This window comes from Myiozetetes cayanensis, unplaced genomic scaffold (genome assembly GCF_022539395.1).
Source record: "Myiozetetes cayanensis isolate MyiCay16 unplaced genomic scaffold, myiCay2020 scf16, whole genome shotgun sequence".
NCBI classification, from domain to species: Eukaryota; Metazoa; Chordata; class Aves; order Passeriformes; family Tyrannidae; genus Myiozetetes; species Myiozetetes cayanensis.
The window spans coordinates 17,546,609-17,573,156 of record NW_026087270.1 but is presented as its reverse complement, the minus strand read 5'-3'; the positions used below and the strand labels follow the sequence as shown (position 1 = coordinate 17,573,156).

At 49.3% G+C, this 26,548-nt stretch overlaps 1 protein-coding gene across 1 annotated transcript in view; it reads left to right on the top strand.

Annotated features, from left to right (window-relative positions):
- CFDP1 (craniofacial development protein 1) overlaps positions 1-26,548 on the top strand; it is a 55,280-nt gene that overhangs the window by 22,463 nt on the left and 6,269 nt on the right. The window lies entirely within an intron of this gene.

Genomic DNA, 26,548 nt, shown 5'->3' with positions numbered 1-26,548 from the left:
ACTGGGCAGCTCTGCGAGAGCCCAGCAGAGGCGTGAGCGTGTGCAAGATGAGATTATTAAACTTCCTTGGGAGAGCACCGACAGAGTCATTTTCCAGCGTGGTCGTGCTGTTCCCTTGCGCTGCCTCTTCACGTGTGACCCGCGGGTTTCCATCGCAGGCGGCTGAGGGAGCAGCTGGTACATGAGCTCTGTAACTCCCTGGAGAGGGGGATGCAGGGCCGGCCTTGGCTTTGCCGGAGGCTTTGGATGATGCTCAGTGAAGTCCCTTAGGTCAGAAATCATGAAGGTGGCTCGGCAGTGCAGCCCTGGGCACACTGACCTGTGCTGCAGCCAGTGCCTCTGTGCCATGTGCACCCCGTGACCAGGGGCTCTGCCTCACTGTGTAACGTTCAGTAATAGAGAAGTGCTAGACAGACAAGGCGACCCAGGGCCTGTTGTTGGGCAGCGTCTCCTTTAAGGACAGGCAGCATCACGGTGTTTTTCCTAACATGTAACGTCCCTTGTCCCTCCCTGCTGTTTGCAGTAACCCTTTGGAAAGCTGGAAGGGCTCTCTGTTTCCTTTCCCACTCACACACGTGCACTTGTGAGCCTCGCCAGCGCTGTTTGGCTCTTTGCGTTGGGAGGGGCTTTTTTCTACTTTCCCGAGTCAAAGGAGAGTGTGTAGCATTTGTTTTGGAAACAAAAACACTTCTTGAGAATGGCATGGCCTCTGCAAACAGATCAGCACAAAACAGGTCGCGTGCTTTAGACTGACTCTGATGACAGTGCAGCGCAGCCATCTCCATCCTCGGTTTTTGTGGCTGGTGTTTTTAACAAGGACCCTGAAACCTTTGAAGGGGTAGTGTGGTGTCACCTTTACTAGTCCTGCAGGACAGTCGAGGTGCTTAGCAGCTTTCCAGTGCTCACTGCTGTGATTGCAGGGCAGGGTTTGAATCTCTTATGAGGGCAGAATATCTGCACTTAGAAAAATGGGTAGAGTTTTTTATCCTGACTTTTCTCCAAAGCCTTTGGGAGTCAAAGTTTATTGATGAATATTAGGAAGAGGTTGTTGGTCGTAGCTGTTGAGGGACACCACAGAGCTGTCTGTCTGCCACTTCCTTTGCTACAAATGTCTCCTGGAAAAAAATTGCCTGTTGCCTCCTTCTTTTAGCACTAGGTGGGCTGGACAGGAAGCAGGTAACAGTGCTGTTACAAGGAGTGCTTTCCTGTCTCTGCATGGCACAGGAATCCTCTGGTCAGCTTTTATACCTTCCTTCCACAAACTGCCCTGCTCGTGTTGTGCCAGGTCAGGAGGTATCTGTGCTGCTTTGTCCTTAGCTGCTAAAGTTTTCTTCAACTAGTATGGAACTCAGTGGCACCTCTGGGGAAGCTTGGCAGGGACTGCATTGGCACCATAGACACCTGTAAACAAATAAATGAGTGGTGTCTTTGGCCATGGAATTTCTGGCCATGTTTTTCCTTTAGGAGGCAATGAGGTCATATTGACAGGACTGAGAACATAAATCCATGCAGGCTCTGCCACAGGTTATGGAAAACCCTGAGCGTGGTGTCCTGAGGCTTAAAACCCAGACAGAAATTGGCACATTCCCTACATGTGCTCACCTTTGTGCCAGGGCTTCTGCTTTGCTCAATGTAGGAGAGGCTGGGAAGGGGATTGGCTGGATATCAAACTTATCAACTGTATCAAACTTATCAACTGAGGGAGCCTGGGATGGTTCTGGAAACGCCCAAGTAATGCTTTGTCCAGGATTCCCAAAGCAAACTCTGCAAGTGTCTTCTGCCATTTGATGTGCTTTTCCCTCCCCTTCCACACCTCCTTGTTGTAATCTCACACTGACTGCCAGTTAAGAGAACTCAGACTCTGCTGGGTGTAACTGTTTACAGGGCACAGCCCCGAACTGCAGACTTGGCCAGGCAGGCTGGATCATCTTTCCAGCAATCCCATTCTCAGGGGCATGGGGAAAGCTTTGAGGGTGCCTGTACACTTGTCCACATTGGCAGGCTAAACCATGACAAACAGCTCAGCCTGCAGTGGCTCTGGGCAGGGTGTGCAGCTCTGGGCAGGGTGTGCAGCTGTGGTGGAGCACAGCACCTCAGCATCTGCCCCAGCTCCTGCACCAAAGCTCCTGCACCAGCCTGTGCCAAAACAGTGGCCTTTGCTTGGCCTTTCTGGTCAAGTGATTGTAGCTAATTTCGAGTTGAAGACCTCAATAAATGAAGAATCCTGCCTTTCTTTAAGGTTAATTAACTGCGGCAAGTAATTGTGGAACAAACTGAAGCAGTTACAAATATGCCAGAACTTCCTAGAATACAGCAAATTGCTTGAGCTGGGCCTTTGTGGGTTTTATTTAGGTGTCACTAGGACTTGGTTGTGTTCATGCCTGTTTAATTTGGAAGAGGTTGCTGCTGCCCCTCTCGCTCCCCAGTTCTCTCCAGGTGTCTGTCCCTGAATTTGAGGATGCACAGTGGCTGATTTATGTCATTTACCGGCTTGACCAAGGGCAAACTCTCGAACTGTAGAGCTGTGAGTGATTCATCTTTCCTCCTCATCCACGGAGATAAATGTCAGGATGGATGTCAGCTGTCTGGCTGATGCTTGAGTGAACCTGCTTTTGTATGTGCACCTTGAGCCGAAAGCACATGCATGAATTTTTTACTGTTTGTGATAAACCTGGAAATGCAGATTGTGTTGGAGAAAGAGCCCTCCTGGTTTTAAATATTGATACCAATATAACAGGGTAGTGGCTGTGACAATCTGGGAGCCTTGAAGCATTAGCTCAGAGATTATGCTGAATGCCTTGGAGAATTCAGTGGTGTGCAAAATAAAAGAAAGGGCTTTGCAAAGTGGTAACGTGCTTCAGATGGAGAAATAACGGACGGGGTCCTCTTGGGTCCACAGGCTGTGGGGCTGAAAAGGGGAAAGGAAAGATTTGGGCTGAGCCTTTGGAAGAGGCCCCTGACAGAGTTTTTTATTCAGTCTGATTTGTGATATAACTGACAAAAAAGCAGCTGCCCAGAAATCTAGGCATGTGTGGGTTGATGGCTGTGGGGGGAGAGGTGAAGAGCCTGTTCCTTGGAAATGCTGGTGGCAGGTGAGCTGGACGTGGCAGGTCGTCACCCTCGAGCCTCGGTTCGGAGAGCACAGAGCCCTCCTGTGCGGTTCTTCATCAGCTAATCAAATTGAACAGTCATTCAGAAGGCAGGCTGAGGGCTGAGGAACTTTGTAAAGTAACTTTTAAGTGTTGTTCTCATTCCCTCCAATCCCTTTAGGACTCTGAGCCGCCTGTGGAGCTCATACCCAGTCAGACACTCTGGTGTTCCTGCGTGGGCAGCTGCCTTTTCCCTCCACCCCTCACGCCATGTGAATAAACTGGAACGGCCCCCCAGCCCCCTGAGCTGGCTCCACACAGAGCATACCTGCCAGTTCTCAGAGGGCTTACCAGCAAAGCCTGGCTTTGTGCAGGATGAGCTGTGCTGCTTCCAAATCCCAGCTGGCTTTGTGCCTTCCTGTGCCTGGGCTAAGCAGCTCTCTCCAGGAGGGATTTGCTGGGCAGTGCCTGTTGAGACTCACGGGCTGGTTGTGTCGCAGCGGGTGGAGGTCTGACACTTGGATATTGCAGCCCCTCTGCTGCTGTGAAGGTGGGGAGCTGACTGGAGCATATTTTCCGCATCTCAGTGCTGGTTTTTATGTTAACTGACTGTAGTAAGGGTAGTCTACAACATCACTAGTAGTTGGCGGTTACTTAAATTTGCAGGTTGTTCCAGTGTAGGGCATAGCTCCTGCTGCCAGAAACCTTCGAAATACAGAGGTAGTTGTTGATGAGGGCAGCAGAGAACATCCCAGCACAACTGGGACTCCTCTGGACAAGGTAAAGCTGTGCAGGAGGGGATGCATCAGGGAGCGATGTGGGAGCTCATCTTTGTGAGTTCGTGTGGATGCTGGTTCATACACTGCCCTGCAGAATTTGAGATCCTCAGCATGTTCAGTTGGTAAAGGAAAAGAAAGCTTACAAAAATTTAGGATAACTATCTTCATGTAAAAAGCAAACCCCAGTGAGAGGCTGCAGGGGACAGGGAATGTCAGGGATGGCAACCCAGTCTCTTAATTCAACTGAAGTTTCACTCAGTGAAACTCATGTGGAGAGAGTAAATGAGAGGAAGTTATTTTTCTCTGCCAAGTCCTTTATTTACACATAAAAGCTTTTCATGGCTACTTGCAAAAGATACTGTTAGCAGAGTGGTCCTGTGCATGACACTTCTTTCAGGCTGAGGCTCTGCTGCAGCATCAGCAAGACAATTTGGCCACTGGCTGTTGTGTTGCCACCATTCCTCTCTCATCCATGGTCGTTGGATCTTTTTGCTGAGCTATTTCAGTGCACTTAGCACTGAACACAACCGGCCTGACTGCCAGCATCACATGCTAAAACAGCTCTGCGACAGCTGAGTGCTGGAGCCAATGTCCTGAGAGTCATGGATGGGATTTAAATTGGGAAGGAACTTTATTCTCCGTTAAAGAACTTAATCTTTCCCAAACAAGGTTGTTTTCCCGAGGCAGGAAAGGTGCACCAAGGAAGGACCGTTTTATGCTTTCTTTTCTTCCGTGTGTGCTGTTGGGCAGCAGTAGAGGCAAGGTCCCCAATAAACCAGGCCCTCTGGACAATGGCTGAAGTGCAGTAGCTCCTGTTTTGAAAGCTGCTCTGTGTGTATGTGTGTTAAGGTTGCTGTCAGGGTACCATCATCTCTCATGCACAGAGTTGCAAGAAAAAGTCATTCATGTCCCAGCAGAGCATCGCTGGAGTCACGTACACAGACACGTCACTGGTGGTGACATGGTCTGTGCAGCCAGAGCTCACTCAAACCCAGGACATTGGGATACCATTTTCTTCAGCTTTTTAATTAAACTGACACTTGAATTCTGTATATTTCTTTCCACATTTCTTCAAAGCTCTTATGTTGGCCCCTTCCCCCCAGTTCAACTTGCCCTAGCAGATTAGAGGCTGCTGGAAAACATAGAGCACATTGTGAAGTGCAGAGCAAAAGCTGACTCAGCGATCCTTCCCATTTAGGCTGCCACTGTTCATGGAACAGGAGGTTAGCCTTAAAATACTCCTGCCAAGAAAATACTGCTGCCCATTTTATTAGCTGTTGCTGTGTCCTTTAATTTAGTTTTTTCAGAGAATGTAGTTTTTTAAAGGATGTAGTTTACTGGGGCCTTAACGGTCTGGGAAAGAAGGTTCTCTTTTCATATGCTGGAATAATTCTGATCTTTCTGTAAGAAGCATTTGACATCTCTTCTCAAGGTCTCTGGAGAAGGGGCTCTGTCCTAAGCACAGCCCACGTCACTACCCACAGTGTCCGAGTGTGATCTCACAGCGCAGGGTTGGTTTCATTAATGGAATTAAAACAGGTTTTGGCAGAAGACAGCCAAGCACATCAGGAATGGAACAGAAAATATTCTTCCTGAGTCCAAGAGCCTGGAAACTGCCTCTCACACCAACTAAACCAAGCGACAAAGGCTGTTCTTGTTGTAGTCTGAAATCGTTCTTTTCTCTCTCTGCCACATCCATCGTGTGCATGAGTGCATAGCCTATTTATTAGCAAATTTAAAGCCACAGAACTATTGTGGGGTCACCTTGGGGCCCCTGGACTAGAGGACGAACGTGTTGCATTAAAAGATACTTACCAAAGCAGCAGAATTCAGTCTCTTGATTGCCTTGGCTACAGCTCCAGGTACTTATTCATGCTTTTCTTTTTAACCCTTATTTCTTCTCCCTTCTGATCTGCATTTTTGACAGGTGATTATTATCACTAAAAGAGCTGACAGCTCTGGTAGTCTCAAGTGCTGCAGAAGTCCTGATGCTGGTTGTAATGCATGCAGCTGTGAGCTGTCTCAGTCCAAAGGAGAAGCTTGTCAGCACCAGACCCAGGCTGTCAGTGTGCAAACCCCTTCCTTCTGTGCTGGAACTGTAGGGGTGCTCAGATTGGTTGCTCAGGATGTCTCAGCTAAGCCATGTTCAAAGTTGGGATAACTCTACTGCACAAATGCTTGTGGTGATTTGAGATGTGTTGATGGGGAGAATATTCTTAGAATCCTAGAACTGGAAGGGATCTGAAAGGGATCATCTAGTCCAACAGCCCTGCCATGGGCAGGGACACCTTCCACTAGACCAGGTTGCTCAAAGCCCCATCCAGCTTGGCCTTGAACACTTCCAGGGATGAGACATCCACAACTTCTCCAGGCAAGCTGTACCAGTGCCTTGCCACCCTCACAGTGAGGAATTTCTTTCTAATATCTAACCTAAAATTCAGTTTAGAGCCATTGTCCCATGTCCTATCACTACATGCGCATCCACATGATGGACAATGAGAGTCCCGATGCAAAGCTCACTTACAAGGATTGAATAACTAACAAATTCTAGGATGAAATTAATTCCTTGGAGGGCTCTGTTTTTAACTTCTTAACATACAAAAATGTTTGTAGCTGCAGTTTGGCAGGGTCCTCCCTCCTGCAACAGGGGTCACTCTTCCTAGAGTGACTAGTGCTAGAATGGGTTTATCCTATTTTTACTAAGCTGCAAATGTTGTTTTTCTAACGTGCTGTGACTCTGCTTGCTTCCCCACCCTTAGACTCCATCTGTACACTTCAAAATAGAAGGAGGAAGAGGGCAGAGAAAGAACAAAGGCTCATAGTACGAATGGAAGGAAACTAGGGAAATTCAGGAGGAAACGGACAGTGAGAAATACAAAAAGATCCAGCTGTGCTGAATGCAGGGGGTGTGAGTGCACAGGGATGCTTTCTGCTTGTATTCAGAGCTCAGGACCTGCATTGTGGAGCTGAACTTTCCTTTGAGTCAGTGACCTATTCAGACACCTAACAATGTCCATTATGTACAGTCAGCTTGTTTGTGCCCAGTGCAGGCCTTTTGTACCTTTTTCCATGTGCACTAAAACTACTTACAAAGTGGCCAGGCTGAGCTCAGTTTTGCTGTGTGAGCACTTGACCATCAGCTTGCAGCAAGATCTTGGAACTTTGGAGAGATTTAAGGGCACAAACTGTGATGACAGGATGCTCAAGGAGAAGGTGCTGATGAAAACGCTGCTCTTAGCTGGCTGATAGCAAATGTCTCTTTTCTTCAAAGGACAGGGAGAGGGGAAAGAGGTAGCAAGAGCTGGGTCCCTGCTCTCTGGAGCTGTAATGATTAAGTTGGTACAGTGAGGCAGCCTGAAGAGGGGAGTCCAGAGCAGTGTGGGACCAGTGTGGCAGCAATGCTTGTGCATCACTGTGGGGTGAGACCAGCGGAGAGGAGAACCCTGGGGAGCTGGAGGAGAACATCTCTGCTGGGGAGACCCAAGCAGTGCTGTTGCCACTTTGATCCTTGCTGCAGAGTTAGTGGGGCTGTCAGCCCGTGGCAGAGCTGTGCTTTGGTTGGGTGTGCAGCTGCAGAGAAACCAGCTGGCCTGTGTTTAACATGCGAGGGGATCCCCCGAGAGGCCTTGTGGGTCTCTGTGGAGTTGGGGGCAGCAGCTGCAGAAGTGCCTGGGTGTGCTCCACAGCACAGATACCGTACTCTGTGACCTTGGGCAGCCCGAGGGTTCAGCCCTGTTACTTGGAAACAGCTCCCACCTCCACTGCTAAACACAACACGAGTTGTTGGATCATGTGGTGGCTCTGATTAACGTGAGAGCTGAGGTGCAGCTTTTGGGGCAGGGGGAATCATGACTTGACCTTAGCCCGGAGTTTTGGGCACAGGGATGTCATTCTCAGTTGGAGGAGGTGCTCTTTAACCCAGCCCACCAAGAAGCAGCTGTAGGCAGTGACTGAAAGAGCTGGAGCTGGAAATAAGGTATATATTCATAGTGAGAACAGTTTGGGCATTGGAGCAAGTCTGTGCAAGCTCTGGTGCTTTCTCCTATTTAAAGAGAGAAAGCATTTTGGCAATTCGCTTATTCTGTCTTATGCCCTTGTTTAACCACCACTCATTCAGTTAATGCCACTTAGCAGCTTTTAAGACATTTCTTTAGGGGAAAAAAATGAATTCTACGCATTCAGGAAACATCTGTCATCACTGGGAGCAGAAACTGTAGTTAACGTGGTCCCTGGAGCATGTGGGAGAGCTCCAGTTCATTACTGCCTCTCTGCAGTCACTTCTCAGAGAACAGAGCTGGCTGTGAAGGTGAAGAAGGGTTTAACAGCACTGCTCTACATCTAGAAAAAAAAAATCAGGGGGTGCCTCTTTGAAGCCTTGAACGTGTGCACAGCACATGGCACACGAGGGGTGTTTTTGTTCGTGTTTGTTTTCAGGAAATTGTGTTGCTTTGTAAGCTGAGCCCTTTTGAGTGTCTTAAGTTTGGCACCCTACAAGCTGGGCTTTAGCAGGCACTTCTGGAAGTTATCAGCCTGAGCTGTATTTTCCTGACTCAGATCCTTGCAGTAAGAACTGAGGAATGGAGCATTTAAATGGAAAAAAAAGTAGAAGCTACAGTGCAGCTAGATAATGTCAATCTCGTCACTGCTTTTAATATTCATCGCCAGGCACAGCCATCGCACTCTGTCAGTTTTAAGTTAAGCAACCCTTAGTCCTAGTCAGCTTCTGTCTACGTACATGAAAGGGATGACTGAGCCCACAGCTGCTAAAGGCATCTCTCAATTACTTATATTTCACTAGGTATTTAAAGATTAGGTCGGGGCGTAGAGGATGAAAGGGTTTTTCTTTATCTCTTAATAAGAAACTTGTATTTGCAGATATGAAAAAGACCAAAGGCTGAAGTGTCTAACATGCTCCTCTTTTCCCTGCTGCTTCCTCGGAATGGTGTGGGGGTAGGGAAGCATGTGGAGATCCTACAGGGAATAAAACAATGTTCCTCTTGGTCTGCTGCTTACCACAGCCCGGCCCCATTTCCCAAAATTGATGGGTAAGGATGTGCCGTGCTGGAGTTCTCATGACATAGCCTTGCTTGCAATGCAAGAGACCGAGGGAGAATTAGATACATGGGGCTTTGCAGGCTTTAAACATGAACAACAAAGGGAGGATGTAATGAGAGAAGTGTTGAAAGATTCCTGTAGTCTCTTGCTTTTGCTTTCTCCACTGACTGTCAAATGCTTTTTGGGAAAAGGACCTCTTCGTTAGCCTCGTGCTGCTCCAGCCCTTCAGTCCAAAAAATAGTCATCCTTGAGCTCTCCATAACATTATCTGGCAAAATCAGAGAGGACCAGATTAACCTTGTCCTAAACTAAAAGAAAGAAGCAGGGAGAAGAGTTTGGAGAAGGTCTTCCAGCTATCTATATTTAGAACTGTGTGAAGATGGGTGAAAGGCATGGATGCCAGTGTAAAACAAAGCCAGCAGCTTTCATGTCCCCTCTAGGGCAGATTTTTGGGGCAGGAACAGAGATGCTCCCCCTGCTGTAGCTGCAGGATCTCAGGAATGAGCAGTGTCCAGACTGTGTTTGCACCAGCGTGTGCTCAGCAGAGGCGTGAGCAGTTCCCACACAACCTTCTTGAGAACAGCCTGAAACCACGCTTAGTGTCCTCCTGCCAGCTGCTCATCTCTGCATCAGCAGGCTGAAACAGGTGAGGGAGCTGCTTCAAGAGGATTTGATGGTGAGCAGGTTGTGTGTGGTGTAACAGACTTAACAGGTGTCTCGGGGTGCTTGCTTTGTCAGTAGCTTACCTGGACACAGAAGGCTCTGACTTGGTGACCCATGGACTTGGAGGTGTAGGGGAGAGCTGGGCACACCAGACCCAGCACCCTCTGCATCACCAGATGCACAGGGTGTGGATGAGGAGGATGTGGGGAGCTTCAGCCCAAGCAGAGGCAGTGTGTGGAGGTGCAGCCCGGGCACAATTGCTGCTTTGGGACAGCAGAGCGAATCTGGCCATCCCACTGTTGGCTTTTCTGTGGGGCTCTGGGTGCAGCCACTCCATGCAGGGTGAAGGCCTTGGGGAAACCCTGCAGCTAAAAGTGCCCCTTTGTTATTTGTCTGATCTTGCCTCCAGGCCCCGAGGCTGTTACAACCGGATAAGCTAAAAAAGCAAAGGAATCAAGGCCCAGCCACGAAAATCCCTGATCTGGATTAGACACACAGCTGGGTTACCGGCACTGCCACAGCACAGCCAGGCTTTCTCAGCCGAGCTGCACGCACAGGTAGTGTGCAGCCCAAAGGAAATAAGTGCAGGGTGAAGAGGACGTGATCCTGGTAGCCAGGCATAGCTAGGAGCCAGTAACACTGACCCTCCTTAGCTCTGCCTCTTTTGTGTTTGCTGTGTGACTTCATCTCTCCCCCAGTTTGCAGGGCGTGCTTCACTCGTACCCCGTGGAGGGCTGGGGGATTGTGTCTGTCCTCTTCTAAAGTATAGCATCATTCCTTGCTTTGCTTTAGACCTGAGAGTTAATACCCCCAAGTCACCTTTCCTGGTATAAACCAGCATCACCTGTAATTTTGGTCCCTCTGCTCATGTGTTGGTGCCCCAGCAGTCCCTTGCTGCTCCTGAGTTTGAAAGAAGTGCTTGGTGCTTCACACCTTTATCTCAATCAAATGTGCAAGGTCAGGAAGCCAGCAGGGAAATTCTGCCTCAACTCAAAGCAGAGGAAAGAGGCAAAATAAACACTTGCCTTCTGAAGTGGCTACTTGGGACTGTACCAATGCAGACATTCCCATCTGCTGTGTTCTCCATGGAGATGAGCGCGGTAGGGTCTGCTCAGGTAAGTATCACCCCACCTGGGAGATGTTCCTGTAGAAGTTTGCTGTGAGGGAGAAGAAAACTGAAGGGGCTTTTTGTTCATAACCTCAGCATCCTGCTTCTAAGTGGTGCCTTTAGGCATATATTTAAATGGCAAAAGCTGTCGGTTTTTCTTCTGTCAGAATTTATTCTTCTTGCTCCGCATTCAGGCGAGGGTATACTGTGAAAAATGATCGTCTCTAGTGGCAGCTTCACTCCCCAGTCTTTTGCCATTCAGAACTGGCCTTGTTTAACTCTGCTGAGAAAGGGCATTCAGGCAGTCTTGCTTTGCCTTTGTTCCCTCTGTGCAGAGTCAACATGGCAATGATAAGGGCAGAAAGCGAGCTCCGATTTCTCTTCGCACGTTGTCACCAGGCTGGCTATCGGGCTCTGGGCATCTTTGTGTTCTCACAGTTCTTCGGTGCAGGAGAGTAAATTGGAGTCCCCAGGGTAGGTGTCAGCCTGCAGAGATGTTTGTGGTAACCCACAAGCGAGGAGGAACCCTAATTTGACACGCAGCCCCTTTCCTCTTCACTCTCTACTGTATCCGTGAGTTCATGTTGTGTCACCGGAGCGTTCTTCTGAAACCTCTGTGGTTTCTGTTCTGCCGGTGCTGATGGGCCAGTTTCACACCTTGCTTTTGCTGCTGCTGGAGGATTGCACCACTAACCCTGTTTTTCTGCAGCATGACATCGCACTACACCTCCTCCAGCACAGAGGATTTTAGAGGGTCATTCACGTGATCTGTGATCACAGCATGGTCATTTCAGAGCCCGTGGGCAGTTTGACCCATGGACTGAACCCATCCTGCTGGAACTCTTAAAAAAGAGACTCAGTGATGAGCACTGATTTGGTGGCATAAACCTTTCCATCAGAATCTGCAGGTGGACAACAGCTCTGCTCTGTTCTCAACCAACAAGCACAAGGCTCTTGTTGCAGATTGAGTCAGGCAGTGTCACATTTGATTGATTGTGGGAGGGGGCGATGCCAGCTTTGAATGAACAGCCAAGTCTTCAGATAGTTGGCAAGTTTTCCTCCGAATGCTCAAGTGCTGGGGTAAAGCAATCAGGTAAGAACCTCTGCTCTGGAGCAAGGAAAAGAAAGTTTCTGCCCCTAATGGCTGGAAAGAAAGGACATCCACTCTGGCTGGCTTAACCTAGAGTAGGAAACTCAGAGGCAAACTAATGCTGCTTCTGATTTTCTTCCTTTTCTGCAATGCCTGGCTTTTAAATTAAGTCGACTGGAGGGCGTGTGGAGGCTGACTCATGGCTTTTGAACAACTGGGGTTGGCAGCCCTAGAGAAGAGCTGCCATGTGCTCTTGGTTACACTGATGCCCCTGTGCCTGTGAAATTTGGGTGTGTGCTCCGGTTCGCAGCACTGCTTGTTACCAACATGTGGCTGGATGTAGGTGGCCTGCCCTCTGCTGTAATTTGGCTGGTACTAATTCATCAACACGATGCAAATCTGCCTTTGCTTAGCTCTCCCCTCCTCCCAGCTGTATGGCACTGCATGTGGGGTTAGGTATTTGGAGCCATATTTGGATTGTATCTCACCCTGCTTTAATTACATGAGACAAGAACTTCGTATTGGAGCAGCTGGGGTTTTTCTTTTGGCTTCTGAGTCTCTCTAGCCACCCTCTAGTCTAAAAAAATTGGTTTAGTATCAAGAATATTACTGTCCTGGTTAGGGTAAAACTGCTGGGGGACTTTTAGGTGCATCCCTGTCTTACCAGTTAAAGAAAGAGCGGATCATCTGGCTTGATTTAATAGCAGAAGTGGAGGAAAGCTGATGGTGGTGCTTTTGTTTTTTGACTGCAGTGATCTTTAGCTCAGGAGAGCACATCTCTGCTAATTGACTGTTAAACGAGATTGCTTGCTGAGGTGCACTGGCTCGCTGTTTCAATCCTTTAAGGAATAAGCCTCTGATCAGCTGCACAGAGATGCTCTTAAATATAATCTGCCTAATGACTGGAGAGCTTTGACCTTCTGCTGTTAAGGCACCAATGTTTTGGGTTACAAAGCAAACCTTTGGGGTGAGGGGGCCGAGAAGGGGTTGATGTTTTGAATTTTTTTTCTGAAATGGTAATATTCCAAACAACAAAGGCTGATTTTTAATCTCAAAGCAAGTCTTGGAAGCAACACAGAGTCAATCTAGAGATAAGTCTCTTTTAGCTCGAGGTTTCTAGGATTGCCACACTTGTTACCACATGCCCAGACCACCAGTTAGACACCTACCTGGCCACAGAGCCTTTGTCCCAGTTGCTGTGCATGCAAATGGTGTGTGTTTGCGTGTGTTTACCCAGTTTGGAAAAAAATCTGAGCCCTGAGGGATTCCAGCTTCCTTTTGTGTTGTGAAACGGGGCCACGCTGAGAGGCAGCTGAAGCAATGCTTGCTTTGCAGGCTCTGCAGAGCTTTTGGAGCCCATGCACCCAGTGTTTGAGCAGGAGTGCTTGGTCCCATTGCTTGCTGAGGATTCCCACTGCCATTTTGAAGAGCTCTGCTGACAGAGTCCAGAGGGAATCCCAGCCCAGGCCTGAAGGACTGCAGCAGCTTGGGGTCAGAGTCGGAAAGGGCTGGGTGAAAGGAGGGGCCATCTCAAACAGAGGCAGCCTGGCTCTTGTCCTCCTCTAATCTCTGTTTTGTCCAGCTGGGCCAGCCCCTGGCACCATCCTCCTCCACAAGCAGGGATGCAGGGGAGGAATGTTCCTTGTCATGGCACGCATGGGGTACTTTCCTCAGGGCGTGGGGAGGGCACAGATTACTTGGATGCTTTCTGGTTGCATTTCCCCCCACCTCAGCTGGTCGATGTACATCATCCTAAAGCCTTCATTTTGTGAATATTGTGTGGCAGCAGGCTGGAAATGGAAAGGGGGACAAGGCTCACGCTTGCTCTGCTGTTTCAGAGTAAAAGCTGCAGGAGCATTTGGTGTTTCACTGCTGATACTAAACCTGGATGTGGGGAGAGAAGGGAGAATGTGTCTAACTCTTGAACACCTGCCTCTGCCAAATAATCCACTAGAGACACCACAGTCATTTTGTAAATCACAAGCACATTTTCAGCCTTCCCAGAAATGTTCACTTCTAAATGCTAGCCATCAAATAGCCTAAATTACTGATCCAGCAGATTAATCTATAAATTGAGTAGGTTTAGAGTAGCCATCGGAGAACAATATTTAGTTAATGGTATCTAGTTCAGTGCTCTCCATCTCCTGTTGTTCTGACCCGACAAATAAAGCAGCCTCTTGTTTGTGTTATACTAAAATATATTGCAGGAAGGCTGTTTGGATGGGGTCCTTCTGACCTGTCACACACCAGGTGTCTGCAGGAGGGAGGGCTTTGCAGGCACCAGGGCTGCAAAGTGGCAGACTGTGAAATAAGGGGAGCCTCAAAATCTAGCCCGCCTGTTTTCCCTGCCTATCTCTTCCTTTCTTGCCCCAGACACTTGTAATCAGAGAATACTGAAGGTTTGTTGGATTGCTCACAGTAAAACCGCCGTGGGAGCAGTGTGTTTTTGTTGTAACCTGAAGTAAAGCTGCTCTGTGCATGTTCCAGTGAGATGAGTCAAACTGCCACCTCTTTCTAAGGTGACATTACAGGATGTCTGTCTGCAGACTCTGGCCTTTTATTTGGGAGGGGAGAGGAGGGAGTCGGTTTCCTTTGCAGCAGCAAGGGCAAAATAGGCTTTTAATAAAGCTTAAATTCTGCAGCTGCTGGCAAAGTTAAAAAAAGAAGTGCTGGCACTCTGTCCTCCTGGAGATGAGCCTTTTGCAGCTCTCTGCCGTGACCCAGGGATGCAAGCCATCCCTTCTGGTCTTTTTTTCCTTTGTGCCACTTTCTTGGATGGGAATAATGGGAGAGTTTCTTCTCTTGGCAAGGCTTTACCTTGCTTGGACTTTTAGGCTCACAGAGATGGTTTAGGTTGGTGAATGGAAGGAAAAGAGTCTCAGAAGGAGAAGTGCTGTAGCACAGATACTGTGGAGAGGGCTGTGACTTTTTATTGGATATGGATAAACTGCTCAAATCCCTGATTATACACCCTGAAGAGAACTGGAAACCCAGAAGCCAAGAGATAAGAAAAGGAGGAACTTTATATATGTATCATATATGATGCCTTCCACCACAGTAGGTGTGTGGATCAGCTGAGCGTTGCTGGAGACCTGAGAGCAGCCCTGCTGAAACACCAGATTACAGTCCAGATACGGGCAAGAACACTTTGTCCAAATACTGCTGTGATTGAGGCAGATAAAGGAATTTTTTTGTTCATGCAGAAAGTTTCCTGCTTTTTGCTGGTCTCCTGGGACGTTCAGCATGTCCTCCTTGTACCTGGCTATTTGCAGAGCCTGGCCCTGGTGCTGGAGAGCCCTGTAACGTGGTTTGAAGTCAGGAGGGGGGGCAAAGCATCCACCTCTCTCCTCCCTTCAAATGTATTTTCCCCCTTTAATTACAGTAGCCTCTGAAATGCATCAGAATTGTTCACAAGCAGGTTCTCTACTGGGAACCACCAAATGTTTTGAGCAGTTTGAGGCATCAGGTTTGACAGGAGAGGACTCAGCATACAGAGCTCAGTGGCTGTTCAGCATCACCCTGTGTCAGGGTATCCCAGGGCAGCTCCTAGGCAGAGTATGACAGCCCTGACCCTTGATGCAGTTGTCACAGTTAAAGAAAGTGAAGGATTATGCTGTGAGTGAGACTCAGTCTCAGCTCTCCCTCGCCGAGGAATGCAGTCCAGAAACCAAGAGCAGACAGGCTGGTGGAGGAGCTGGCTCCAGCAGTGTGGGTCACTGGCTACTGCATGCTGTGAAGGCTTTCACTAGTCCTTCCCTGGGAGTCTTGCCAAGAAGCTGGTGGTGGGGAAACAGAATCTCAAGCAGAGAGACAGAGAAACTTTCACTAGGAGATCTGATTTGTCATGAAAAAACAGGGAAACAAAACCAGCTAGAGGGGGTGACAAGGTTTAGAGGATTGCTCAGTGGGTTGGGTCAAAGGGAATTCAGCTGTCCTGGAGCAGATCACAGAAGGAGCTGAAAATTGGGCTGGACAGAGAGGTGGAAAAGGAGCATAGCTAAGAAAAGTCATGACTTGCCACGGCACAGTGCAAAGGGCAGGCATTTCCTAGGTTTGTTGCTTGAGGGTCTGAAGTGGCTGCTTGGGTGCCCTGGTCGTGCTCTCGGGGTCGTGGCATTTTCCTGAGAGCTCCCCGGAGCATTTGTGGTTGAACTACAGCCTGCATTTCTGGAGGAGGCATCGGCTCACAATGGAAAGACTGACAGTTTGGGATCCACCACATCCTTTGGGAAGCTGTTCCCATGGTTAATGCGTTTACCGCGTAACTGTTCCAGTTCCCTGAAGGAGTTTGAATCCTCAGCTGGCAGCCTGCCTGCCTTGCTCAGCGCTGCTGCACAGCTCTCTGCCTCCTGAGACACAAATCTTGCTACAGGGGAACTAAATGGCCTTCCTGGGGTCATGCAGACTGTCTAGGAGAGCCAGGGAGCTGAACCTGCTCCCTCCAACCAGGAGTATGGAGTGAGTTTTGTGAGGCATTTCTGCTCATTCAGCAGCAGCCTGCTGATCCTCACCTCTCTGGGTGATGTGGCCTTGCTGTTTTGCCCTCAAGCAGCTGGTAGGTCATGCAGAATTTGAGAAACAGCTCTGGCATTGTACCAAGCAGAGGCTGTGGGACACTCACCAGTGAATTCCAGAGACCATGTGTCATGAAACCCTGGCCCTGCCACCCCCCTCTGCATGAGGCTGCTGATGTAGTGGGAGCCTTGACGGGCTGCAGTCCCCACGTTCAGTGAGAGCTTTGGCTTTCTGAGCAGATTTTGGTAGGTGGATGTTAGCTGCAAAATCTATTTGGGAGCCTCCCATTTTGTGTGGGTGGAAGGGAAGCCTTGGCTTATCCCTCTGGCTGCCTCCAGCTGGAAGGTGACAACTGAGCTTGTGGCTGGAAGAAGTCAGCTGTTTCCATTTTCTTCCTCTGGGGACTTGAAATCTATTTCCAGTGAGGTGGGTCCCTGGGAAGAGGAAGGGCAGCTCTTCTGAGTGACTGCTGCCAAAGCTGAAAGGCACTGGGAGGTGGCCTTGCCAACCTCAGGCATTTAAAACACTTCAGTCAAGCCCTGGAAAAAAAAACAAAACAGGATAATCTTAGTTTCTTCTCTTACATACATTTTGGGCTCTCTGTATTGTCCTCTGTTTTGTTACTGAGCTTTTCCTGCAGCCTTAGAAATTTTTTGTTGAGAGGAAAAGCACACCCTTTCATCAGTTGACTTTTCGTTCCCTGTTTTCTTGTGGGTTGGACTTCATGTTTTATATGGGAAAAATCTTTAAAGCTTTTGGGGTATTTCCCTCCTTTCCTTACCCCCAAAATACCCTCTTTGATCTGGATCATTGGGCCAGCTCTTAATCTGGGCTGGAACAGGGGATGATAATTGTGATGGATCCCCCAGTGATGTTAGCCTTCCCAAAAGCAATTAAATGTGATCAAACCCTCATTTTTGTTTTATGACTGCCTGTAGCAGAGCCCAAGTGTTTATTGTCCCCTGTAGTCCCACGTGCTGCCAGGCCAGGCTTTCCTCTAGGAGATAATGTATTATATTCATGCTGTTGATGAACTTGCACAGCACTGCAAAGCAGCCACTCCGCTGGGCTCTGGCTCGTTGCTTCTTGTTGTGATGCATTTGTACTGCAGAGCCCTGACTCTCCTTCACCCTCACTTAATTTCCTGGGAACTTTCCCCTTTCCTAGGCTGCTGAGCTTTGTGAACATTTGCCAGTAGAAGGTGGTGTGTTTGTTTTAATCAGGCCTATTCTTAAAGCTGTCAGATTAATTGCTGAGTGAGGAGGGGAGTCCCTGCCTACCTCTGTCCTGCCTTTCTCTCATTTAATCAAAGCCTGGCATTGATCTGGTACAGTGGGAAGGTGACCAGGACTAAACACTAGGGCTGTCTGTGAGTCATGGGGACACAGCCAGGGCTCTGCATTGCTGGGGGGCCACTGCTGGCTGTTTGTTCAGGGATAGGTGGTTGGAGGGTTAGATCCTCCCTGCATGGCACACTGCGCTGTGAGGAGCAGGAGCTGGAGCAGCTGCTCCGCCATCCGCACTCATTCACTTTGAAATCCCTTTAGCGCTGGAACAATTCCATTAGCAGGACTTCTTAGGCCTGACTTGGAGCCGTTTCTGTGCCGATTAAAACCAAGGCCGCACACCAGTCTGTCACAACCAAGGCATTCCCCACGTACCTCGGGGCTGCTTGCAGCTGAAATCTTGAACAAAAGACCTGCTGTTAGACAAAGGGGGAAGGATTGAGACTCTGAAGAGAGGAAGAATTTCTCCTCTGTTTGCCAGCAATTTTTTCCTAACTATTCTTTTTTTAAAGATTGGTCACCAATTAATCCATGTCGTTTTGCAGACAAAGCTGTCAACGTTTTAAGGTTGCACGGTGAAATAACTTCAGTGCTGTTGGTTCTAGCAGCTCTGAATGTTCTCAAACAAATGCCTTTTAAGATAAAAATGGCCTGTGCTTGATCCCAGCCCAGAGCTGTGGTCGTTATTGTTTTATTTGAAACGTCTCAGCTGAACCCAGTGAAGTCAGTGAGAGCTGCGAGTGTTTGAAAGTCAAGTCACACTTATTTCCATGGCTAAATATGGGCGTAATACAGGGTGTTACTCTAAAATGCTCCTGTGTGTGACCTCAGCTGTAGCCCAGCAAATGTGCTGTGTGCCAGACACTGCTCTGCAGTGGCTTCTGGCAGCTTTGAGGTCATCAACCTGTTGGACGTGGGTACCAGACACATCGTGCTCTCTCACTTTTATTTTTTGCTCTTACCTGCTGGTGGGCTGTGAGATGCCCCACAGCCCTGTAGGGGTGTAAACTCACTGGCAACTTGTGTATGTGTGCATTTCTGCTGATTTCTGTGTATTGGATCAGAAATGAGAATGGTAGAAGCAAGACATCTTCCCCCACACTCACACACGGTGTGGACGATTAAAGCTTTATAAAAGGCATTTCCTGCCACTCTCAGTGTCAGCAATAAGATACCAAATTAACTCTAGACCACCACCTTGCAGTGAGGTAGGTACACTGGTTCTGTGCTGGTGTAGCAAAATCCATCTGAAACAGACACGTTTGTTATCCCTAAACATTTGCAGAACTTAAGAGCGAGGTAACATATCTATGAAGAGCATGCATGATATATTTCAATAACATTAATTATTGCAAGCAGCGCTTTGCAGATTGAAGCTGGTCCTTGTGAGAACAGTTTGAGGAGTTCTGGTGCGTGTATGCAGTCATTCAGTGGCAGGAGCAGGACTGGTTTGTGTTGCGTGGGTGCCCTGGCTGGAGGAGAGCTCACGTGAGGAGTGACTGCAGCTTCCAGCTGGGAAGGGACAACACCATCAGCATCTGGCTGCAGCTGCAGTGCTGTGTGTGCTAGCAGGGGTGTAGCTTTGGCTGCAGACCAAGCCCTGCGTTGCAGGTCCTTACCCGTGGGCCGAGCATCAGGCAGGGCTGGTTAGTGCTGGGCTGGAGTCCTTAACGTCTTCATAGGATCACGAGTCATTTGAATGCTGCGGCTCTTTCAATTAAGCTCCCGTGGAGCTCCATACACAGATATTGTAGTGTAATTGGCTGGCCTGCTGCAAGTGCATGAGGAGAGTCTGCTGCTGAAACAGCCTCTGTCTGTGCTCGGGGCTGGAGAGGAGCCAGAGCGAGCCCTGGGCTCCGCACAAAGTCACACTGATTGGGAGGGTGCGAGATTTTGTTTTTGCTAAAACAGTTCTGCCAGGGCAGCCCGGAGGGCAGCTGCAGTTACACTGGTACAGAGGGACCTTATGCTGCTCTGAATTGTCCCTGGCTCTGGGGGCAGGCGGTGATGCTGCCTGGGGTACCTTTATCCTGCAGTAACAGCCCGTGCATGGTGAGCACTGCCCGGCTCCACAAGTGCAACTTTATTTTGTTGACATCCACCCCATAGCAACTCTGTCTCGGAGGCCCAAGGAAAATATTTTGCTTCCTCTGGCTCTTAGGAAGTGGGTTCTCCATGGCAGCAGTCCCTTCACAAAGGGTTCGGTCCTGAGCAGGAAACCCTGGTCCAATCCCTAATGAGCCCTTCCTGCTGATAAGGGAACCTGCAGGTCAGGGGCTCTGCCTGAGCCAGCCAGCTCCCTGAGCCAACCAGAACTATGTGCTTTTTGATGAGCATGTCCTTCAGAGTCTGTAAAATGAGACTCCAGGCCCTCCAGAGAGGTAGATGCAGACCTAGGTGCCATGGAGTGGGACCTGCCTGAGGAAAGGCCAGCTCTGGCAGAGCTGTGACCTGTGTTATTGCTGCTGCTCTCTGCCATTTGTGAGCTGAGCATCCCATCTCTCGCCTGCTCAGCAAGTTTGACCCAGCTCGGAGACCCAACACTGGCTTTATTCCTGGAATAACTCTCTCTGTTCAGTATTATGTGTATTTACACCTGGGTTATCCCCCAGTTTGGGAAGCAAACTGGCAAATAAGGTGTCCTGTTTTGGAGCAAGGCAGTGCTTGGGTCTCTTTTTCCAGCCCTGCACTTTGGAAAGGCCTATCCAGTACAATCCATGACATGGAGATGAGGATGAAGTATTTTTATATCTAAAGAGTTCATCAGAAAAGAAGTCACTGACTGGGCTCTCCACTGGCAGCACGTGGTGCGATGCTCTGCAAGCCCCTTCACCAGCTGCCACGTCAGTTTTGCTGTTTGTGAGCCAGTTCCATGATGATTATTTCCCTCCTGAAGGTGAGGTGCACTCTTGCCAGAGCAGCATTGCACAACTCGTGAAGTCCCACAGAAACTGCCTGTGCTGGATTAATAACAAATCCAGCAATGCAGAGGTAGCTGGGATACCGGAGCGCTGCCCTCCTTGGGCTGTTGCTCACAGCTGCTGGCAGGGGGGAGTGACATGGGTTTTTCCCCTGTGACAAATCTCTGTTCCCCCACGGACTATATTTAGAACAAACACATCCAGAATCAACTGTGCCTGTGGCATGCTGTGCTATGCCTGCAGCAGCCCTCACCAGGGCAGCATCACGTGGGCTTTTCTTGTGTTGCAGCTGCCCTTGCATCTCCACGCTGGTGGAAACTGCGTCCTCTCAGCCAGGCTTCGACTGTTGGCAAGGAGGGGTCTGGCTGTCCATCCTAAACTCTTGTGCACACAGAACCTGGCTGTGGGAAGGAGAGCTATCACTCTCTCTTCTGGAGAGGTTACACCTTCTTTCTGGCTGTGTCTGACACGTTGCTTATTTGAAGGCTAGCGTGCTTTAGCTGTGATCCTGGATCACCTCCTCAGCTCAGCAGAGCCGGGCTCAAAGGCTTCCTACAAGTGGAAGGAAGCTGTAAGCGTCAGTGTTCACGTAGGGGTCTCCACCATGAGGCTGTCTGAGGTCTCAGGGAGTATGGTGGGACACCAGAAACCAGAAGGGACCCAGGGCTTGGCTTAGCTCTTCAGATTGCAACAGCAGTGATGACAAAGCAACTTGGGGTTAGCCTGGCTTGGCAAGCCCAAACAAAAGCCTGAGAAAAGTTACTCACACTATGGGCTCGAGTTAAAACCCACGTTTCCTTGCTCCTTGGAAGTGCTTCAGGCTGCTCCTGCTGCAGTCAGACCACTCACCTTTGGAGGGGTCATTGGACTCAGAGCATTTCCTCTGGAGCTGTCTCCTGTTGTCCAGGCCCTCTGTGCAGCAGAAGTCAGCCTGCCCTGGCCTGCTGGCCGGATCACAGCTGGGGTAACTGCAGCTTTCCAGTGCACTTGCTGCCTTTGGACATGGCTGTCTGCTCTGCTGTGCCCTGTAGCACCACCAAATGGGTTTTGTCCCAGCCATGGCTGCTTTTCCACAGTGCCTTGGTGCATGTCACTCTTGAGAGTGCAGGAAGTTTTACAACCCTCACCACAAAGATACAGGTTTATATCTGACTGCGTCAGAAATCACTGCTGCTCATAGAGCACTTCAGGCAGGTTCTTTGGCTCGATCTGTGTGTGCTCTAGGGTGTAAATGCTGCCTACCTGCCACCAGCTCAGCAAGCAGAGCATATGGACAGGCACCACTGAGTTGGCAGTGAGTTCCTCAGGCTGCGCTGCCCTGGCCAGGCAGTGGGAATCCATCAGTCCTCTCCCTGCCAGCCTGCCCTAGGCACTACCCTCCAAACAGCATCATCACCAGCCCTCCAGCACCATCCACCCTGCTTTTATCTTCATTTCCTCCTCACTTGTTGGTTTTTTTTCCACCTGGGATTTCAGTGTTTGTTTGTTTGGCGTTGGGGAGAGTTTCTTGTTTGTTTTTTTAAAATACCTGTTGTGACAGGCAGTGCTGAGAACAAGACAGACTGCTCTCTGCATCCATCCAAAAGCCTCTTGGGGAAACGATGCCAAGTAGGGGGGACAAAAAGGTAGAAATGCAGTTGGGTTTTACCTGGGAAACTTTTCTGTCCTTGGCCATTTAGGTGGAGTGAGGGAAGATGGTCTGGAGAGACTGGGAGTGAACAGCAGAGCTGGCACGGGGGCCACCAGCCATGTCTCTGCATACATCCTGCTCATGCAGGGTCTCTCACACACCCATGCATGTTATTTGAAGGGAAGATGGTGGGGCGGGTGATCCGTGGTGCCCTGGGCAGGAATCTTCCACTTTATTGAAATGAAAGTATTTACTGGCTGCATCAGTTGCCCAGCTGTGGTTAGTTTGTATGAGAACCATTTCCTGCCGTTAAGGAAACTATTCAGCTTTGCAGCAGATCATGGCAGGAGGAGATATTACCGTGTCCAAAACCTTGTGCTCTTCTCCTTGCCGAGTGGAGGAGTTCCTCACCTGCATCCCTGCCATCGATGTGCTTGGGATGACAGGAACAGAGCAGCAGAGGGCTGAGATTCCCAAAGGTGGAGGTCGGGCTGAAGCTGGGGACACTGCTGGCTCCTTGGTCAGCATGTGAGTAGGTGTCCTTTGGGCTCACTTCATTCATTGAAGCTGGACAATGTGAGCTGTCACAGCTCCTGCAGTCTGACTCTGCTGGTCCCTGCCTGCTTCTGGCCATCAGCTTGATCTTCTTTAGCCAGCTGGTGCTGGTTCAGCTGCTGAATAGTCTCCATAGGTATTTCACAAAGAGGTACTAACACCAGTGTTCCTCTCCAACAGCTGCAGCATGGCTTGTGGGTAGGAGAGGCTGATTTGCAAAGGCATCCGAGATCCGCCGTGTCGGGGGAAACGCGAGGGCAAACATGAGGGGCAGCACAGTGCAAAGGGCAGCCTTTGGGTAGCAGGAATGTTCTGCATGGATGGAGGAAGGAAATGGCTTGGCAGCAGCAGAGCAGATGGATCTCTGGGTGAATCACAGGTTTGACATGAGTCAGTGCTGTCACACGGCTGTGAAGAAGACGGACGTCACAGGGGCCTGTGAGGAGCTGCACAAGGCATCGGAGGCATCCTCTGCTCCCAGGGCTGGGACATGCAGCACTGCAGCTCTGGCAAGGCATCTGAGGCATCCTCTGCTCCCGGGGCTGGGACATGCAGCACTGCAGCTCTGGCAAGGCATCGGAGGCATCCTCTGCTCCCAGGGCTGGGACATGCAGCACTGCAGCTCTGCCCCTCCGCGATGCTGCGCTCCGAGGAGGACACGGGCCAACAGCAGAGTGCAGGGAGAGCAGTGAGAGTGGTCAGAGGGCTGGAAACCATGAGGAATGAGAAAAGCTTGAAAGGACCTGGGATTGTTTAGTCTAGGAAAGAGCAGGCTGAGCAGGGAGGCGATACCAAAAGCTTTCAAAGACATAAAAGGCTGCTGCAAAAAGTGAGGGAATGATCTGTTCTTAGTAGCTACGAGGAAGAAGACACCAAGTCATAGGCTGAGTAATCACTAGGGCAGACTTACATAAGTGAAAGGCTGATGAAGTACTGAAACCTCTGGTGCATGTGGGGTTGGTGACAGGAGGCCTTCAGAGCACCTGTCTCTGGATGGGTGAGAGGAACTCATCTTGCTTTGTCTGGTGGGATGCACTACGAGAGCTTTGTAGCCATGTTCTCAATTGACTGGAAGGTTATTTTTAAGGCTGGTGATGAAGTCTGCCTCTTTGGAGCAGGCATGCTGCTGACCTTCATGTCGTGAGACATCAGGGGTTACACGTGGCCGTGACACTTTGTCACTGGTACAGCAGCAATTCTCCAGGGTCCTGGTCAGGCTGAAGGCTCACACTGAGGTGGGAGGAAGCCTCACTGTTAAGGACAGTGATGCAGAGCGTGTTCACCTACAGTGGGATAGCAGAGGAGCCCATGACTTGCTGCTTGTCCCCGTGTACAACCATAGCAGATGATGCATAGGCACATCTTTGTCCTGATGACATTAGATGGTGCAGAGGAATCCCCCCCACCAAGGCAGAGCTCCCCAGCACTTTATTTTTGCTGGTTCAGGGGCTGACTTTGGCTGTGCTTTTTTAATTGTGAAAATTCAGATCATGTCTTTGTGTCCTAAATAGACAATTGTCCTGATCCTCATCCCTGGGATCCATTATGTCTTAGCAAATTACTTTCTCTCTTCTAAATGTCTTAGTGATTAAAGATGCCACAGCAGATACCCTTAATGAGTACAAAAAGGGTAATAATTCCTCTTGTTGGCACTGAATGCAATTAATCAGGCCCCTTTACTTGCTTTTTAAACAGATGAGGCATTTAAGGCCAAGCAAGTTTTTAATTGGACTTTAATGTCTCTCATTTACTTCATTTTGGCACAAGCGTAGGAATTCCCACCCCCAGGTTTGCTGTTGGATTTATTCAGGGTGATGAAAGGCTCAGCATGGAGTGAAGACTCAGCAGCACACTTGAACATGTCCTTCAGCCTGTGCCTGGCCCCATCTCACTGCCCAGCCCGGGCTTGGTCCAGGCCAGACCAGAGCCAGCTCATCCAGCCCAGAGCTCTCCTCCAGCATGGCACTGACATTAATTGGGTGTTAACTGGATATTAATAATGTTTTTTGAGCAGTCATCAACACAAGGGTGCAACATAGCCTGCCCTTTTTCATCAGGTTTCCTTGCCTTGAAGGAACTGTTGACTTGTGAGTATTCTTGTGGTTATCTGAACGCCTCTGATGGTTGTCCATGTTCTAACCTAGACTCTGTAGCTTCAAACGTGGGGTGAACTATATCTCTTAAGAGATATTCCTGAGATCCAGGGACAATAACTTCAGTTTCTGCATCTCTGATACTGTGTTTGGTGGTTGTGCAAGGCTTGTGTGTAGTCCTGATGTGGGAACCAACTCTCTCCAATTTTATCTTGTGCTGAGAATGTCTTTGCCCATTTTACCCCTTAGCACCACTTTCCTGCCACCTGTAGATAAGGATACCCAGAGCCATCAAGTCTTGGAAAGTAAGGGAGGATTAGAGGCTGAGCAAGGATCAGGGTTTTATTCTGTGATCATGATGTGAAGGGCTGTAGACATCTTAAGAGGTGTTCAGGGATAGAGGCGAATTCAGGAGCATCCAGCATGTTCTGTATCCCTGCAGAATGAAAAGGGCTGGCTGCTGGTCTGTGCTCCAGCCATGGGCAAGGAGTGAAGGAAAGAAGGCAGGTCCTAGGACATTTCTGCTCCTCTGGCTGGGCACTATAAGGAGGGGCAGACAGCTTTGTCCAGTGCCTATGGAGCCTGCCAATATGCCCTTAACCCAGAGTTTGTAGTCCAAATATATTTATGTCAGGAAGCTGCTACCCCAGTGGCTCTGGCCAGCCATTTTTGCACTGAGAGTCTTCTGTCTGGGGCTTACAGAGTTGTCATTTTCTTTGATTTAGTTCCATATAAACTGCAGAATTATTTTCCTTTAGAGGCTTGCAAATTATGGAAGCGTAAACCACACTAATGATCCGATAAGGGCAACTTTGGATATGTTCCCAAGAATGGCTACCCCTGGGCAGGACTGTGCTCAGAAAGCCCTGATAGAGAGCAATTTGCCATGCTCACCTGGCTGCCTTCCTTGGGCCCCCCTCCCCAAATTCCTCCATCTCTCAGGAACGAGAATCATTTCCTCTCTGGCTTCTTGCAGAGGCAAAGGCCCTGCAGACCTGAAGTTATCTCTGGAATGTGTGTAAACACCGAGTTCAATGGGATGCTGTTTGCCCCCCTCCCCTGGGGGGGTTTAAGAAGGGTTAAATCGAGTTTGTTTTACGGGTTTCTATCCCTGAGAATTGTCTTCCTCAGAGGGCAGCCCAGCTGACCCAGTCCCTGTGTGTGCATTTCCCAGCGTAAAGGGGAGACTCAGGGGGGCCCCACCGTGCGGGTGGGATCTCACTCCTCTAAGAGCAAGGTGATGAAAGACCAAAGTGGTCTTCCTGCCAAACAGGGAGCTGGGAGGTGGTGTGGGATCGCAGTGGACATGCACTGGGACTGAAGGTGTCGTGCAATAGTGTAACTAACAGGGTTAGGCAATCCCTGGATAGGAGCAGGTCAGGAGGAGGATGGGGCAGCTCTGGTGCCCCCATCTTCAAAGAGTGTTGAAAAGTAAGCAGGGGGACAAAACCTTGGGAGTGACGTGCAGGCTGGGACAAAATGCATTTCAATGAGAAGCAGAAGAGCTCTGTCTGTCTGCACAAAAAATAATTCAGATATAAGTTCATTACAGTCTGTGAGTACATCACTAATGAGACTCACCCAGAGACCAGAGTGCTCTTGGGTTTAGAATGAGCAGCAGCAACCAGAACCTAAAGCTAGAGGAAAACCAAGCATTAATACCAATGAAATGGTTAATTCCTAGATGTGTTGTCAGCGCTGGTGACGCACTGAGGCTGGATCCCTTCCAGAAAACAACACTTTAACTGAAGACAAAGAACCAGG